Raw genomic sequence first — 19500 nt, forward strand, 5'->3', positions numbered from 1 at the left:
CATAAGACCACATATTGCATGATTCCATTTATGTGACTGTCCTGAATAGTCAAATCCATAAAGACACAAAATAGATCAGTGTTTGCCTATGTCTTGAGGGGACTGGGGAGGAAGGGGAGTGACTACTAATGGTTACAGGATTTCCTCTTAGGATGATGAATGTTCTACAATTGATTATAGTGATGGTTGCATAGCTTTATAAATATACTGGACCACTGAGTTCTATATTTTAAATGGGAGGATTGTGTGGCATGTGATTTATAACTCAATAAAGACGCTTCTTAAAAAAGCAAATCAGTTGAAAAAACACCACTTACTCCCTCAAACTTTTCCAACTACGTGCATATCATATATATTACACATATTTTAAAAATTGGAAGCAGAGCCTTCCATATAGGTTACTTTACTTTCTCTCTTACATATGTATTAGGTGCCTACTTTGATCAAAGTACTATGGTAGGATACTGTGGAAATTCAAAGATGAATACAGCATGTTCCATCCTTTGTTAAGCTTACAGTATGATTGTTTCCATTCGTTTGACTTTGAGCAGTTGCAATCTGCAAATGGTATCAATTATTTATTTCACCTGTCCAAATTAACATCACAAACTTCAGTGAGTTGAGAGTGACAGTTAAAATAATCAAGAGGATAGAAGGATTCTGTAAGGAGTCATACTAAAAAGATTTCAACATTTTAGTCAGTGTAGACACATGCAGAGATCTTGAACTGAAATGGACAGTCCAAGGGCTTTTCAACTTTAGAACCTTTGAAGAATCCTTGTTCCACCCTTAAAGTTGACTCTCTTTATCCATGGACTCCACGTCTGTGTGTTAAAAAAAAAAAACAAAACTGATGCTTGAAAATGTTTGCAAAAGAATTCAATCTGTACCAAACATGTGTAAAGTTTCTGCTTGTTATTATTCCCAACAATTCAGTACAATAACTATTTGGCATATACTGTACATTTTACTAGGCAATATAACTAATCAGAGATAATTGAAAGTACATGAATGTGTATAAGTCAAATATAAATACCACGTCTTTTTGCATAAGGGACTTGATTATCCACAGATTTTGGTGTCCTCAGGGGAGCAGGATCCTGAAACCAATCCCCAAGGATTCCACACACACCAAAGAATGGCTGTACCAGTGAGCCAGACTCTGGGGTGAGATGCAAGTGTAGGTGCCGTTTGGTCTTTGAAATTTCCTATCTCATTTCAATGTGCAGCCAACACTGAAAACTAGAGGCTTTAGATGCTTAAACCAAATAGTTAACTGAAATATAAAGAAAGCGATACATTAGAAATGGGGGTGGGGGGATGTTATTTCCATAGGGAGTATTTTACTTATTAGGGAACATGTCTAGAAGGTTAAGCCATTCCTCCAAGTGACCTGTCTAGTCGAGGCTGACGGACTACAGTAACACTTCAGATTTTTTATGGCTCCAAGCTTGAACTTTCCACTACTGGAACCACAAAATTTGAAAAATTTGTAACTTTGCTTAATAGTCGAACTGAAAAGTCTGACTTGAAAAAACCTGTCTGGGCCAAGAGCGAGTCACGCATGGCCTTGTGCCACTGACACAGGTGTGGAGCCAGAGTCCAAGTGCGGCTCTTGGGTTAGTGCATTAAAAAATTACTCATTGTGCTTTTTTAAAAAAATGCTTTATTTGTGTAAAATATGGTAACCATGGCTCCTAAGAAAGTTAATGATACCAGCAGTAAAGTTATGAGGAAAGCTGTTGAAAATTACAGTAGAGTTAAAGAAAGAAATCATTGTGAAATTTGTTAAAGTCCTGGAAAAATGAATTTGTAAGTGTGATTTTTGGACCTCAGAATCAATCAAGGCTTCCCCTTGTTTCTTATCAGAAAATTTTTTTCAGTTGTTGAATTTTTCAGGCGTCAAATGTAAACTTGGAAGGAACTGAGTTTGATGACCAAGGTGTCACTATAAATGCCCCCCCAAGAGCCTGTTTATGACAAAGGACTGCCGGAAGGACAAAGGAGTTTACAAACCAAGGAAGGGAACATTTGGGTTAGAATCCAGAAGGGCCCATCAGTGGTGCATCAAAATGGTGAAGCTAGGCTAAAATCCACGGTCTGACATATATGTGTGGAGGAGCTGAAGAGGAGGAAGAGAGGTAGGAAATTCAGGATGGACTCTTCAGCTGCTGAGTGACACCAAGCACGGCCCGGATTCTCTGGCTGGGTTAAGGTGGAATTGTTACGGGGCACAGTTAGGGTTAGGAGGACCTACAGGCTCTCATGAAGACCAATTAAAGATATCCAGCGTCCTTTGCTACCCCTGGGCTTTACACTCTGAAATGCAACCACATTCTGCTATAAATTAGCCTTAATGTCTCCTCTCAAAACGAAACAGTGAGCCGGATAGCTTGTCTTATGTTCCGGCTCTGTGATTCCAGTGATTATTTAGACACCAGGCTTGCATGTATTTTGCTATTTTTTAAGCATTGCTCTGTGTGTCTAAATCGAGAGGAGAATTATGACTGAAAGTCTTTGTCCACCATACGATACAAGCAGGGACAAAGGCTTCTGTGTTTGCTCAAGTCTCTATGCCGAACAGGATGCACTTTAGACATCATGACTTTTTTTTCCAAAGCATTATTCCTTCTGTAGCTGTGGAATTAAATACAGAACGTCAAACTCCATACGACTGGGTCTTGGCCCTGGAGTTATGTGCTTGGCACTAGGAGCTATTTCCTGGTACAGGAACCTAGAGGAGCTGCTTTCCTGTTTTGTTTCAACTGTCCAATTCCACTATCTTCTCTCCCAAGGGATCCAAAAAGGTGACCTAGCTCGGTTGGGGGGAAACCCCACCCAGACTTTTAGGACTGGTAAGCAAGATTTCCCATGGTAGAAAGTCTGCGTGCAAAGCATGAGCAGAGTGTGCTTTGGGAGAGTCCAAGCTGGGGGTGTGGGGGGTGTGGGGGGTTGTCAGATCCCAGTGCTACTAAGGACCCTGGCAGTGCAGTTTAAATGTTTGTCTGAAATAATCTAGATTGACTGTCTGAACAGATCATACAGGAAGCATTTGATAGTTCATTCTTCCCTTTCACCACATTTTAAAGTACTTTTAAACCCAAGTTTCAGTTGCTCATAGGGTTGAGTTCTAGCACTTTGAAAAAGTCAAGGTATTTGAGATTTTAAAACCTGTGTACTGTGAAAGATGAAGGAATCCTAGAATTTTAGTTCTACACCATTACCATACAAGAGCATATTTTTTTTTGCAAAAGAAAATGGATTTTTGATAAGCATGATTTTGATTTTTATGGGCTGGATTGATTTCTGAAATTAAAGTTGGGTGAGACTTTGATCTGTCTGGGATAATACCTCTTTATCTGAACACAGGTCAGATTTTTGAATTGGAAGACCAAGCTGCTGTTAAGTGTTGAAATTGTTCTATCTTGTTTTTAATTTTATATGTTGACACTGTTTGATTAAAGTCTTGCACATTTGGTTTATTTTCTTAACGTTTGTTATAGAAGCAGCCAAAGTTCTGCAGATCTGTAAATAAATTATATCTAACTGTACATAACCTGGGTTACATTCTTGGGTGAATCATATCAACATTGGTGGAATGTTTAAATAAACATGCTACAGAAGGTTAGACGGAGGTTAAACAGTTTACTCTCCCCCTCATACCAAGTTCCTTTCACACTTACAATTCACCCTTACAATTTTTATTTTACTCAACAAAATTTAAGAATAAAAAATTCATGATCAACCTTAATAAAAACTATTAATATTCTACTATTATTATTCCTGGATATAAGAACAGATTAGTGTTTTACTAATCACTCAATCTAAACAAATTCCCAAATAAAAAAACTGCTGCCTCTAAAATGTCCCAATATAAAACTGTTTGCTATAGATGCTTTCCTGTAATAACATCAGGAGGAGTTTGACCTTGTACTAAAGTTTATGGGTGGAGTGGACCTTGGATGAAAAGGTGCATACCATAAAAATGTTAGAACTCTGGCTTTCCTTTAGGGTCCTAGAGACTCTCAACTCCTCTGACTTGTCACTAGATTAGCTATGTTAGCCAGCTTACCATTGCTGCGACCAAATATATGACAAACATGATTTAAAGGAGAAAAGATTTATTTTGGCTCAAAGTTTCCGTCCGTGGTTGGCCGGCTCCCCAGCAAAAGCATCATTACAGGGTGAGCGGCTCATCTCAGGGCAGCCAGGAAGAGCCAGAGGGAGAGGGGTAGGGACTGGGGACAGGAGCTACTCTGCAAAGACATTCCCAGTGACATAATTCATTACTGCTAACAGCCCATTTGGCTATGAGCTCTTCAGTGGATTAATACCCTGATGATGTTAGCACCCTTGTTACATGAGTCACTGGGAGAGACATTTCATATTACAATCCTAAGACTGTAATTATGTAAGTTTATGTCCTTGAGGGCAGAAGTTGACACACTGACCTATGTTGAGTCCCCTTAGTTTCAGTGATTTGTCCTAAATAGATATGACCCCAAATCAACTAATTTTAGACCTCCCCTGGAATTTTTAAATCACAGGTAAGGAAAAAATAATTTTTCTTTTTCATCAGAAAGTTATATGAATCCAGGCCCATTATCATAAACCATGGAGAATGACTTTTTTTTTTTTTTTTGGTCTTTTTCGTTTTTATTGGTACCAGGGATCGAACTCACGACTGCCTGCTTACAAGGCAGGTGCTTATGCTGCTGAGCTAAATCCCCAGCCCCGAGAATGACTTTTTATTATTTTTATTTTTATCTTTGTTTTTATTTTAAAGAGTATAAAGCCAAGCCAAACCAAACCAAACAGAATAAAGCCAATCAAAACAAAACAGTGAAAGTGAAACAGGGCTTCAAAACAAGGTATTAGGAAATCAACAAAGCAACCATAATGCCTCTTGCTATCTTCAAAATAGCTGCCCATGCCATCAGACATAATGAAATCAAACAAAACAAAACAGAACAATACCAAACCAAACAAAATAAAGCAATGAAAACGATACAGGACTTTTAGAACAAGATAATGGGAATTAACAATGGCTACTACTTTCAGAAGGAAATTCCCCATAGTTGCTATGTTGCATATTGCTATTCTCTAAATAGATGCAAAGCCCCTCCTGTGAGTTGGCCATGCTGGGATGAGAAGGAGTACAACAAGAAGCCAATTTGCTCTTCCCATAAGCCGCACAAACCACGAGGGGCCCAGGAAGAGAGAAGCCAGTTTGTCCCTCCTGTGAGCTGACCAGTGGCAGGCTGAGAATCAAGAGGCACCCCTCCACCCCATAAGCAACCAGCTGGTTCAGAGGACAGGCTGAGCTGATACAACTGAAGTACAAAACAACTAAATGCTTGTATTGTTTGACTGACTTTGCAGGCATAAGACTGGTAGTCTGAGCAGCTATTAGGAGTAGGCAATACAGCAAATATGGGGCATTTCCTTCTGTCTTGTTTTCAAGTCCAATATTGTTCTCACTGTTTAGTTTTGCTCTGATCTATTATTTTGTTTTAGTTAATGTTCTATTTTGATTGGTTTTATTCTGTTTTTTCTTATTTGATTTTACTATGTCTGATGGTATAGACAACTATTTTTTAAACGTTTTATTTAAAGAGAAAGAAAACTAAACAAAAAACGGTAGAAATAATATAGAATTAAAAAAAACAGTAAGAAATCACTAGTTGACAAATTACATATTTGCGTCTTAGAAATAGTTGTTCAAGTTACAAAATTAAAGCGTACAAAGTAGACATTCAGACAGTGAGGCTGCAAACAGTTCTGTTCAGTGATCCAACAAAAAGTAATATGTTTATCTACCTTACACACTTAAACATGCATGCAGTTATATCCGTTAGAGCACTTTCTTTTCCTCTCCTTTTTTTACAATAGCAATCACACATTTTGGGTTTTATTACTCCTACAGTTCTTAGAGATGTTACGGCCACTGTAGATTTCCTGTTATTCTGTTTTGAAGTTCTTTACCACTTTCACTGTTTTGTCTTGATTGGCTTTCTTCTGTTTTAATTTGGTAAGTGTTATTCTGTTTAAAATTAAAAATAAATAAATAAGTAAATAGATGCTCAGACTACCAGCTTTAAGCCTGAAAAGTCAATCAAACAATACAGGCATTAAGTTTCTTTTGTGTGTTTGTGTTTTTACTTCAGTAGCTATCATCTGCAAATCAGCTGTTTGCTTCTAAGGGAAGGAACATGGCTTGACCCTTCCGGTCTCCCAGCCTGCATACCTAGGCTGGCTCACTGCAAGGGCTGGCCCAGCTCATCTTATTTTGGGTTTTTTGATGCAGGAAGTCACTAGGTAGTTCAGACTGGCCTTGAACTCACCATGTAGCCCAGGCTAGCTCACAGCAATCCTGCATCAGCCTCCCAAGTGCTGAGACCACAGGCATGTACCACCATGCCAGGTGAGAGAATGTCCTTTTCTTTAGTAAAAGGTGAAAGATTTATACAATCTGAAGAGAAACCAGGATATGAGAATGTCCTTTTTGAGAGGGCAAAAATGAGGGCAACCAACAAAAACAGACAGAAACATGTGGATCATTATAGGAGGACTGTGAAAAATAAAAGACAATTGTTAAGTGCAGTGACATTGACCTGTTGAGAGGCTGTGACAAAGGATCACCTTGAACAGAGGAGATAGAGATGAACCTGAGCAATATAGCAAGATCCCATCACAAGGGAAATTTAAAAAAATAAAACAAAAGAAAAAAACTAGAGTTACTAAAGCTTAATTGTTGCTTGGCTGTAATGGAAAGTATGGTAGGAAACATTATTAGGAGGCTGGGGATTTAGCTCATCGGCATAAGCGCCTGCCTTGCAAGCAGGCAGTCGCGAGTTCGATCCCTGGTACTGATAAAAACAGAAAAAGACAAAAAGAAACTTATTATTGGGATGCTACTGGAGATGTTCATCCACTGTATCATTCAGGATGTCCTTTGTACAGGAATTCATATTCTGATCTTTGTGTCATTTCTTTCTGGAAATGGATCCTTCTTGCCACACTCCTTGGCTCCCTTGAGATTTTTTTTCTTCTTTCTATGGCAAATTGGCTGCCCAGTTTGACTTAAGTAGAAGAACGAAGTAGATATGCTCAGTTAATCTCCTGCTTCTTTCTGGTCTTCAGATATCTACCTGGGTTTGGTCTGCTCTAATGTCATGTATGCTGATGTACTTAAAAGAGAAATCAGATATGATGGATTCATAGCTAGGATAAATGGGTGCACAATTATAGAATAAAGCTAGAATAGTTGAATATATGTAGACTGTAGGTATTGGGTATATGGGTCTTGTTAAATTCTTTCAATTTTGCTGTGTGTTTGAAATCTTTCATAATAAAAAGTTGGAAAGAATAAGTATACATTACAATAGTCTAGTCTGACCCAGACCTTTGATATAAGTTGAGAAGCAGAGACTGTGTTTTTCAAAAAGAACTGAGTATCAGGCACTGAGTTTTAGGGATCACACTGACATTACAACTAACTGCAAGGCTAGGTGTACAGTTTCAAAAAGTGGTCAAACAGGTCATACTAGAGATTATCTATAAGCAATTCTTCCTCACTTGTGAAAGCTCTTGCTTTATTCCTTGGCAGAAATTTTGAGATGCTATTCTTTTTCTCAAATAGTGGAAACTGGATATTTAGGTAGCTGGGGGGAGGTGGAAGTGAATGGAGGAGAGGAAAGATATTTTATATCTTCACTGAGACAATACTTATAAAATCCTTAGCACATTGCCTGAATAAGTACCAATAAATATTCTCTTTGATCATAATTAACTTGTTACCTAGAAAAAAATCATATATAGGTGCAATGTTGCAGTCGATTTTATTGTATGTGCAAAAAGTACATGTCCAGGTTCTAGCCTGCAATAGCCATGGCTGTGCCATTCTTTAGAAATAGTGTCATTTCAAATGTGATCAAGCAATGTGGCGCTCTGAGTGGGCCCTGAGGAAAAGGACAGGTGTCCCAGGAATAGAAAGGGGGAGAGATGCAGGAAGTTGGACAGTGAGGCACAGACTGAGTTGATGATCCAGAGGCCAAGGATGTGACCAGGTCCTCTGTGTGTGTGTGTGTGTGTGTGTGTGTGTGTGCGCGCGCGCGTGTGTGTGTATTGCAGTGGATCAGAATGAGAGGGAATCAGGTCGAGGAGGTTTCCAGTGTCACAACCATCCTTTCCTTGAAGCAGGAACCAGAAGTGGAGTGTGCTCTGTTTTGAGAGCCACTACCTTGCAGTTGGCATGCAGAGCTCTCAACTGGGCTGATAATTGTTGTATATTGGATGCAGAGCAGATAATCATCACCTTAAATAAATGCCACTCTATTTCGTTGTCTAGGCAACACAGGCAGGGGAAAATAAATTATCTCCATTGAAGCCATTTTCATGAGAATATGTGAAGATATTGGCTTTTGTATTAATTTTCAAGATTCCCTGATACCTGCTGAGCAAAATGGCTCAGTCATTTTTATAGTGATATTATTTCCTGGAATGCTGAGTGAGTGCTGAGGTGATTTAGGCTGGACAAGTGTCAGTCTTTGAGCTTGTAATCTCAGTCCTCTGCACATTTCCCTTTCCAGCCTCTTGTAGTGTATTCATTGTCGTGATAGGTTTCAGCTGTCCTGCTTTTCATTTTAAAACTTTTCACTCTGTTTTCTTGATAAAATGGAGAAAAAATAGTAACACAAGTAATCTACATCCATTGAAAAATGATTAGAAAACAGAGAATTCAAAAGAAAACAGAACTTTTATTGCTCATAGGTATGTCTCCCAAAGATTGTCACTATTAACACATTGGCGTAAATCCTCACAGAATTTTTCTGTGCAAGTGTAGCTTTCCTCCTACTGAATTATATATTATAATCACTGGCAAATTAGTAAATATAGAACTGTTTTTTGGCAGTGTTGAGCCAGAGCCTTCACATTGAGCTACATCCCCAGAGATTTTTGATTTTGTATTTTGAAGTTGGGTGTTGCTAAGTTGCTATGGGGCTCGTGTGCAGTTCCCACTCATGATCCTCCTGCCTCTGCCTCCCAGAGTGTGGAATTACAAACATCCATCGCCAGTGACATAGGACATTTTAAATGACTATGTATTTTAATAATATACAATGTTAATAATTTATTATATTTTATTTAATAAATGCTCAGATTTATTTAGCTTATAGTTTGTGAAGGTTTCAGTCCATAATCAGCCAGCTCCACGGCAGGGCAGCATGGCACTTCAAGGCGGCAGCCAGCAAAAGCAGCTAGAGTAAAGTGCCAGGGGAACAAGCCTCTTCTCTTTCCTTATGTTGTATGCAGGCCATCCCGCCTCCCCCCACCCAGGGGAGGTATAACACTCACAAAATGTGCTCGCCCTCCTTTTGCACGGGAGAAGGATATTAACAAAGTAAGAACCCTGGCTTCCTGCTGAGTCTCTTGTTAAACTTTTAAACTTCTCAAGTTGACACAGTGTGTCAACTGTATTTTACCTATTGTCACAGTTCTATTTCCTTGTATATTAATATGTATTTTGAATAAATTGTGATTTCATGCATATTTATTTATTCATGATCAACACAGGTAATAAAACCTGTTGAAGTAATTGTGCTTATTAGATTATTTATTTATGTATTTATACAGTACTGAATTTTGAACTCAGGGACTTTACAGTGAGTTACATCACTGTTCCTCTTTATTTATTATTTAGGAGACAGGGTCTCACTATGTTGTCCAGGCTGGGCTGGAATTGTTTTATCCTTGTGCCTCAGCCTCTTGAAGTGTTTGGATTACAGGCATGTGCCACATACTCAGCCTTGTTAGAATTTTTTATACCCTGAAGTTCTGAGTTCTAGACTTTTATTCTGAACATATTCTAAACTATATTTTAAAATATAGCAATAGACATTTTAAGCTCGTGATAAATGCATTTATAAAGACACAGCTAGTAGTTTAATATGCAGGATTTCGAGTCAGACAGAACTGAGTGAAGCTGGAGTTTATTTCCTAGTCTGACAACTTCAGGTTGTTTACTGATCCTCCTAAGCCTCAGTTTTCTGACCTATAACATGCAGAGCATCATAGTGACCTTGATAATTTTGGTGTAGTGTGGTGCTCCCCACATAGGAGATGAACAAGTATAGGTGACTATTACTAATAAACCTTATGAAGAGTGGAGATGCTGATATGCCCAGTTTCCTCTTTATCCTTACTGCAAAGCACTACAAATTACTTAAATTAAGTAACTGATGCTAAGAAGAAACAAATGTGATTCATTTTTACTCTGTGTTAGGCTGGTAAAAACTGTACAGTCACTTCCGTGTCACTACAGTTAGGTTTTGCATTTAACTAATCTCAAAAGGGAAATATTGGATAAACAATGCATCTATACCAAACATGTACAGATTTTTTTTCTCATCACTGTTCCCTAAATAATATAGAATAGCAACTTTTTAGCACTACATTGTATTAGGTATAAATAATCTAGAGATAATTTACAGTGCTGTGTATGGAAAGATGTCTATAGGTTACATGCAAGTATTGTGCCATTTTATGTGATGGACTTGAGCGTCCAGATTCTGGTTACCTCAGATATCCTAAGGTACCTTACCCTACCCCACACTGAGGAAAGACTGTTCTGTGAGACTCTACACATACAAGTTTTAGATTTGATGCATTACTTTTTAGGAAGTGGGTACTGCATGAATTTAAAGCAGAAATTGTGAATGCAAATGTCTTGCAGGAACCCAGTAATTACCATCATCAAATGGAGAGGCAAATACATGTAAATATAAGAGGTATCAGGGATCACAGCCAATGGGAAAGCCACACCTCTTTCCCAGGGAGCAGCTGCTACTGTGCTCTGGCTTCCACAGCACAGGCATGCAGAGCCAGCCTCCTCTTCCAAGTTTTCTAGAGAAGGTAGACATCTAGCTGTCTTTTGTTTCTTTCCATAAAGTTTCTTAACTTCTAGAAGTTGGCAACTAATTCAAGCATTGTTTTAAAACATTGTGCAGGCCAAAAACCTACGTCTGCAGCCTAGAGCCAAATCATGTGGGTCACTAGTTTATGACCTTTGATTAGAGATATCATTAACGTTTTCAAGAAGCACAAAAAGTTTGGTCACTTTCAGAGTTTAAAGAATGATAAAGCATTATGCTGCTAATTTTGAGCCATGTAAGGTAAACTATTTTTAATATCCCATTTAGCTCATTTGCATTAAATATCAGTTCATTCTTGAAAGCGCTCACACAGTATATTTTAACTCCTTTCATCCAACAACTAATTCCTATTGAAGTTCAGTTGGATCTGTTTCTAATCTTGGCTTTCTAAGGAAACAACCCAGAGAGTTTCTAAGTTAACTTCTTTCTCCTCACAAAGCTCTGACTGATTCAGCTGGAGAAGGGCCTGTAACTCAACAGGCAGATGGCAGTAAGAAATTAACTTGAACTTCAGCAAGGCTGAGGTTTCCATGGGAACATAGGAAGCAGCCACACTGCCTGGCACTTGGATTGAATAGGAAACAGACTCCTAGCAGGCACAGTTTTAGAAATGGCTGATTTATTCCACTTCTCTTCCCATATGTATTTAGTTTTTCCTTCCTAAAGGGCTTTAACTTTGGTTGATAAAAGGAAAGCTGATGAGGCTTTGTTTCGTGCTTACACAAGTTCAAATCAGATAGGAGGGAGAAAGTGTATGTATTTCTAATTTCTGAAGCCTGAAAATCATTAATGAACTTTAATTGCTTTCATCCTAAAAGCTGTATTTTTTTCCCCCTCCGGTAAGCCATAAGACGCAGAAAATTGTCTTAGTTTTTACTTGCTATAAAAATTAGGCATTCAGATAAGATTTTATTCTGTCATATAGTTGTCTTTTTGGGATAAAACATACCATGAATGCGTGTTTTGTCTGAATTTCCAGGCACTCATTATCATGTGAAGAATAAGGCTTTCTCTAGAGTGCTGTTGTCTTTTGAATTAATGCTAGGAGATGGCTGGGGAAGTAGCTCAGGATAGGGCTGCTTGCCTAGCACGTACAAGGCCCTGGGGTCCATCCCCAGCATCCAAAGAAAATTCCAGAAGAAAGTTAATCTCTCTGTGTCTTTCTCTTACCTGGCTGATTAAGAAGGAAATTCAAACTTCTTGTCCCCTATCCAGACTGACCTAAGTCCCTTGGAAGACCATTCAAAATGTTTGCATGGCTGTGTATTTTTGTAAGATGTGTAAAAGACATTTTAACTGCTGTCTTTTTTTGATTTAAAGTCTCATAATTTCCTTTGTGTTGAGTGGTGATGCAATGGCTCTGGGTATTTTTGGAATCTGGATAAGGGGAAGTAGAGTATAAATATATTTATGTGGTCACTATTTTGCTTAGGAACTTGTTGTTGCCAACTGTCCTGGTGTGAAAATAACTTTTAGGGCTATTCCTACTATCTGTTATTCTGATCACTCGGTGCCAGCAGGGTGGCGCTGGGCCAGATGTGTTTGGAGATGTGTCTGTGTCTCACGGTGTCCAGAGCACTGGAATGAGGGTAGGGGAGGAATGAGGTTGAGGAGGACCCTCAAGCTAGTTTCTTATTTATGTATTTATTTTGGTGGTGTTGTTTGAAACAAGAGTGTCACTATGTACCACTTTCTATCCTCGGGCCTCAGCTGCCTGAATGCTGGGATTACAGACGTGAGCCACCATATGTGACTCCAGCACCCTGGGAAGCTAAAGCAGAAGGATTGCAAGTGGGAGCCCCGTCTGGGCACTTTAGTGAGTTAGTCAGATCCTGTCTCCGAAAAAAAAATGGGCAGGGGAGACTGTAGCTCATTGTGAAGGCCCTGGGCCTAGCCCCGAGTACCCTGTTCCCCACACACTATAGTATGTGTACATGCTTATATGTAGATATGTATACTTATAGTGCATACATATATTTGGATTCAATGCACTTTCTGAATTTAATGACTGTATTTTATAGTTATAATTTATAACTATTACTTTTATAAAAATTTATAACTAGGAGCTGTTTTGTGAGATTTTTATACTCTTAGCCTATCTTTAATATCGTTTCCAGTGTTCTCTGCTTTGTTTCATATACTTTCCAAAGACCTATCTTCTGGTTCACAAATCCTTTCTTCACATGCGACTGACCTACGCTTTAACCCGCCTTTTGAGATTTAAACTTACTGCTATATTTTTCTTTCTAGTTGTTTTCCTTGTGTGCTTTCATATTTGTGTCTCCTTTTCATTGCCTTTTGCTATTCTGTTTTCGATTCATTATTTCTTATATTCAATCATCTGAGAATTTCACTTTTAAGCTTTGTGTGATAACTATTCAGTGAATTTCTAGGGACCCTGATTTGGTCCTTTTTGTAGTCTTGATTTTGCACAGTTTGTCCTGTTTGTACATGCATTTTGGGCTTGCCGGCTGTAACTCATGTCCAGTAGGTCTGTCTAAGGGAAAGCTGCAGGTGTGGAGGGCATGTCTTCTAAATTTACATTGCTTCTTAGATAACTTAGAGGTCACAGGTCACGTTGTAAGTTAATTTCTTAGCTTCGTGGGGGGAGGGGTTGGGATCGTCTACATTTTGTCTGTAAAGAGAACTAGTCTTATGTTTACACATTGTTGTGGTTAGATCTAAAACATCCTCCTGTACTCTCACGAGCTGGGAAGTGATTGGATGGGGTGCTGTGCTCATCAGTGGGTTCATTCCACTGAGTTGCGGCTTGGGGCCTTGTTGGAAGATGCAGGTCACAGCGGGGTTTACCTGAAAGGTATGCTGTCCCAGCTTCTCCCTTCTCTCTCTTTGCTTCCTGGCTGGCATTGATGAGCATTTGGCCTGCCCAGGCCTTTTCATTCTGCCATTTCTGCTCTAGAGCCAGCCCAACATACACTGAAACCACGAGCTAAAGCATAGCACCTTCACAGTGTGGGTGTGGGGTATTTTGTCCCAGTAATGATAAAGTGACCAAGACACACATTCTCAAGGAGATTCACCCCATCTCCTGTGCCTGCCTCCTGCACTCAGAGCTGAGGTAAAGACAGAGAAGCTTCCTTATTGTCTCTGTGTGTGGTTGTAATGGAATAATTCTGGCTCACTCTTTCTTTCTTTCTTTTTTGTGATACCAGGGATTGAACTCAAGACCTCATGCTTGCCAGGCGGCTGCTTATGCCACTGAGCTAAATCCCCAGCCACTATTTCTTTCTTTGTGGGAAAAATACCTCTCCCTCCCACTCCCTCTCCTCCTCTCCTTTCCCTTCCCCTCCTCTCCCCTCTTTCTCTGTAATACTGCTCAGCTCTGATTGTCCACACTGCACCACTCTCAGAGCCCTCATCTTCCAGTACCTAGCTGGAGGCTTCCGAGTCTAGCGGCACTCTTCACTGTGTCAAAGATCAGTTTGTGAGCTTACTATTCTAGCTTTATATTTCCTCCTTTTGTTGTATCCTGAGGATTCCTGTTCATTTTTTCTGAACTCAGCCATGCAGCTTAAGAATATTAATATTTTGTGTAGCATTCCTAGGAATGTTGCAGTAGGAAAGTTACTCAATCTGTTACAGTTTAGGAAGTTTAAATTGTTATTGCTCATTTTTCTTATGAATAAAAATTATATTTAATAGCTTAAAAATAAAACAATGATGAATTCAGAGTATTTTAGAAAATATCCCTGAAGATTCTTGCCTCTAATTTATTACATTGACCCTCATGTTGTTCTAGGAACACAGAGTGAATAGTGTTGGTTTGGTGGCTCAGGAAGTCTTTACACAAAGGTGACATTTAAGTCTAAGAACAGAGAGTGAGAAGCTTAGTAAATAAGTATTCATATCCAACTGTAAATCTTCAAAGTACTACACATGGTAAGATTTAGTGTTTATATTTGCCTGATTTATTTATCTCTTTTAAGGTATAATAGATATGCATCTTTTAATATATATATCATCAAAGTCATTATTATTAACTGCTGATTTTTAAATGCCAAGGACATAAGTATCTTATCAATAAAATTGAGATTCAGCGAGGTTAAATTGTGTTTTTTGATCATGTGTGATCCTGAATGACAGGGCCGGGTGCATCAAGAATGGAAACCATAATCACCTGTAGATTCTGCGGTGCATAGCCTTGTTGCATGGAGGCCATACTTTGCACTGGATCGCTCTTAGCCAGTCAGTAGAAATGGCAGGGATACTAAGGGGAGCCCATTTCTAGGAGAGTTGGACTGTTTCGGCAGCTGACATAGGTTTAGGGACCTCCTTCTGGCCTTGATAAACTTTCTCTGGATGAATGGCAGCTGAAGAATGCTTTTACCCAATGTTCTGTTTCTCTTCCCCACTTCAGGTTGGATGTACATTGTACTCAGGCAGTTTCCTAGTAGTTTCCAAGTTTCTCTGCATTTTCTCTTGAAGTCATCTCTCTAATAAAATCCTTGCTTCGGGGCTGGTGGCACACCAGCACACCTACCTTGCAAGCAGGTGGTTGTGAGTTTGATCCCCAGTATCGATTTAAAAAAAAAAAAATCCTTGCACCTTTAATTCTATCTTTGTGCCTTCTTTTCAGAAGATTCAGACTCACACTAAATTTTCACTTTGATCTTGAAATCCATGTTCTTAGAGAAATTAACTAAAACTGACCATAGACCTAAATGTAAGTGCTAAAATTATAAAATCCTTAACCAAAAACATAAAATAAATTTTTGGGACCTTGGATTAGTCAGTGCCCTCTAAGTTATGACACAAGCAAAAAAGAAAACTAGATACATTAGACTATCAAGATAAAATCTTTTATGCTTCAAAGGAGGTCACCAAGAAAGTAAAAAGTCCACATGCAGAATGGGAGAAAAACGTTTTGATGAAGGTTGTGTATCTAGAATATATAGAGAACTCTTATGTTAAGAAAAATGTAGAATTAAAAATGAAGAGATTTTAAAAGACATTTCTTCCAAGAAGATGTGCAAATGATCAATGTACACATGAAAAGATGATCAGTATCATTAGGCATCAGAAAAATGTAAATTAAAACCCATAATCGGGTACTGTTTCATGTTACTTTGTTAACTGTAATGACAATTTGGAGAATAACAAATGTTGACAGGAATGTGGAGAAACTGGAAACTTCATATCCTGCAGCAGGAATATAAAATGGTGCTGCTGTGAGGAAAATGGGTCTGGTAGCCTGTCAAAGGTCAAACATTTGACTTATCCTTCTACCCACCAATGCCATTCTCTGGTGCATACTTAAGAGAAATGAAAACACATATTCACAAAAAGTATGTAAATGTTTAGAGCAGGATTATTGAAAATAACCCAAAATGAAAACAACTCAAACGTCCAACTGGTGAATGGACATACAGAGTGTGTAGAAATACAATATCATATTATTTGGCAATGAAATGAAGTGCCACCTGTGGTCCCTGATACTCAGTGTGTACTTGTAGTCTCAGCTACTTAGGAGTCTGATGCAGGAGGACCACTGAGCCCAGGAGTTTGGGGCCAGGCTGACAATATAGGAAGACTCTTGACTCCTAGGAAAAAAATGTTTATACTCTCTGCAATGCTGCATTGATGAACATTAAAATCACCAAGCTAAGAGAAAGAGGCCATAGACAAAGGACCACATATTTCATGATCCTGTTTAGTTGTTTTCTCATTCATTTCTTTATTTATGCTAGGGTTTGGCTTAAGGCCTTGGGCATCCTAAGCATTTGTTCTACCACTGAGCCACCTGCCCAGCCTGTGATTCTATTTATGTAAAGTATTCAGAATAGGAAAATTTATGGAGAAGGAACACACACACACACTGGAATTCATTTGTGGTACTGGGGATTGAACCTCGGTTTTCACACTTAGCTTCATTCCTGTCCAGGTAGCGCTCGAACCTGTGTTCCTCCTGCTCCAGCCTCCCACATTCTTGGGATTAGAGACATGCGTCACCATGCCTAGCCCAGAAAATATATTAAGATTTGTCAGAGCTCAGTGGGGCAGAGGAGCGACTGCCAATTTGGGGTTTTTAGAGAAATAAAAATGTTCTAAAATCCATTGGGGTCATGAATATATTTAAAACTATTGAACTGTATTTTATTTGTAAGTGACATGATAACTGCACATATTTATGGGCTATACTGTGATGTTTCAATGTATGCATACATTGTCTAATTATCAGGTCGGATTAATTAGCATATCTGCCACCTCAAACATTTATCATTTCTTTTTAATGAGAACATTAAAAATTTCCTCTTGTAGCAGTTTTGAAATACACATAATTGTTAATTGTGGTTACTCTACAATCACATTGTTTAAATAGGTAGGTTTTATAGTATATGGGTCATATCTCAGTTGTCATGGTTTATGTTGGTGACCCCCAGGCCTCATGCATTTGCATTGTGTGTTTGTGATTGGTTCATTGTCTAGTGCTTGGATTGGAGGTATGAGAGTTACACTGGCCTAGGGGTGGAGCCAGAATATAATGTAATGGCAAGAAGAAGGTGTGTTTCTCTCTTTTGCCAGTTTCTGGTTTGCTGTTTGCAGCCACCATGAACTGCAGCCCTCCCATGCCACCCTGCCATGGAGCTAATTGAGTATGGACTGAAACCTCCAAAAACTGTAAGAAATAAACCTTTCCTTTCCCAACTTTGGTCATCAGGTATTTTGTCTCAGTAACAAGTTAAACGTGACTAAGACACTCAGTAAAGTCATTTCAAAACAACAGACAACCAACCAATGCTTTGTTTTTCCTCCCCCCCCCCCTTTTTTTTTTGAGGTTGGGTCTTGCTTTGTGGCCCAGGCTGGCCTCAAATCACTGGGCTTGAACAATTTCCTGCCTCAGTTTCTTGACTGACGCATGCCATTTTAATATGGTATTCATATCAGTCATTTGACATGTATTAAATAGTACACATCTTATGATTATTTTTTAGGTCATAATGTTACTTCAGATCCTCAAAAATAGCAATGATCTCTCCATGGTGAGATTTTTGTCTAGAATTTTTTTTATTATATTTTCAAAATTTCCTCCCATTACTTTTATATTTGGAAGAGCTACATCATATGGAAATGATTTCACTAAAAACATTGTTATCTCCCAATCAGCAAAGTCTATGTCCCTTGTGGGTTCTTGCTAGTGCAGTATTTTGCACATAGTAGGTGCTTAAGATAACTTGTAAATATTATTGATGATGGTGCTAGATTTGAACGTTTTACAGTTTAATGATAAATGTCAGTTTATTAATGATAGCAGTTCAAGAGAAATGGATATTACTTATTATAAATTTAAATGATTAAAATATTTTTATTGAAAGCAAAAAAAAAGCTTTGAGTGCCAATTTCAATGCTAGATATTTAAGAGGTACAGCAGACTTAATGGTATCATTTATTTCCAAATGGACTCAGCAAGGACACGTAGGTCCTCTGGCTTCCCTCCTACCCAACATGGTGTGACCCAACATGGCAGCTCATGTTAGTGTACTGGAGTCAGGATTTTTTGGGAAGGGAAAGTTGAGACAGGTTCTCACTATGTAGTGCAGGCTGGCCTTGAACTTGCTTATGTTGCCCAGATTGGCACTGAACTCCCCACGATCCTCTTGCCTTAGCCTCCTGAGTGCTGGCATTACAGGCATGAGCTACCACACCCGGCATTCTGGTGTGCTGGGTAACTACTGTCTTTACTTTGCCATGTTTCTTTGGGAAAGCAAAGTCGTCTCGCACTTGGATTTCATTAGCCGTTCTGTCTCTTCCTCGTCCACAAGTCCCTCGGCTCCCTTTTTGGTTGGCAGGGTAGAAGGGCTGGTCACCCAGCGAGCACTGAGCACTGTGTCCCTTCACCTTCAGTCATTGAGTTTGCTTTTCTCTGGGCTTCTGCTAGGCAGCCATTTCAACGGCATTTGAGGGAAAGAAACTGAGGCACAGATTATAAGAGGCAGATCCTGGATAGGCCTGGGGAGGCTGCTTGGTGTGTGGTCAGGAGCAGACCTGGTGCCAGGCTGTCTGGGCTGAGTACCAGCTGCCCCACAGCCCTGCTGTCCCTTGGCTTTCAGGGCTGGGAAAGGATTGAGCTGGCCCATGACTTGCTATACACTGAGGACCATGCCTGGCACCGTATATAAGTTTTCAAGGTAAATATGCTAAAGCCTATCTGACTGCCGAGCAGGTAAGGCTGCAATTTCAGCCCCCCACCAAGACTAAACTCTAACAGGAGCAGAGATTTAGCTGTTCAGGATCCATGAGCTGCCCAGTGCCATTCTCAGGCGATGAATCCTTTGCTTCAGGTCAGCCCAGAGCTCGCTAGTGGCCCTCCGTGGACATCCATGCAGCAAGTCTACACTGCAGGGAGCCTGAAGCCCCCGATGTGGATGGAGCTTGCCTGTCCCCTACTATCCCACCGCCTTCTTTCCTCACTGCACTGCAGCAGTCAAGTCCTCCGCCGGTTTCTCCACCTCCACCCAGTGATTCCAACCCCCAGCCTGGGTACCCAGGGATTCCCCGCTGTTGTACCCTTAACATCGCTCGCATTTATATCACCTCGTGGTACCAT

The sequence above is a fragment of the Cavia porcellus genome, unplaced genomic scaffold (assembly GCF_034190915.1).
Source record: "Cavia porcellus strain 051 isolate PalLab524CR breed Dunkin Hartley unplaced genomic scaffold, mCavPor4.1 scaffold_30, whole genome shotgun sequence".
NCBI lineage: Eukaryota > Metazoa > Chordata > Mammalia > Rodentia > Caviidae > Cavia > Cavia porcellus.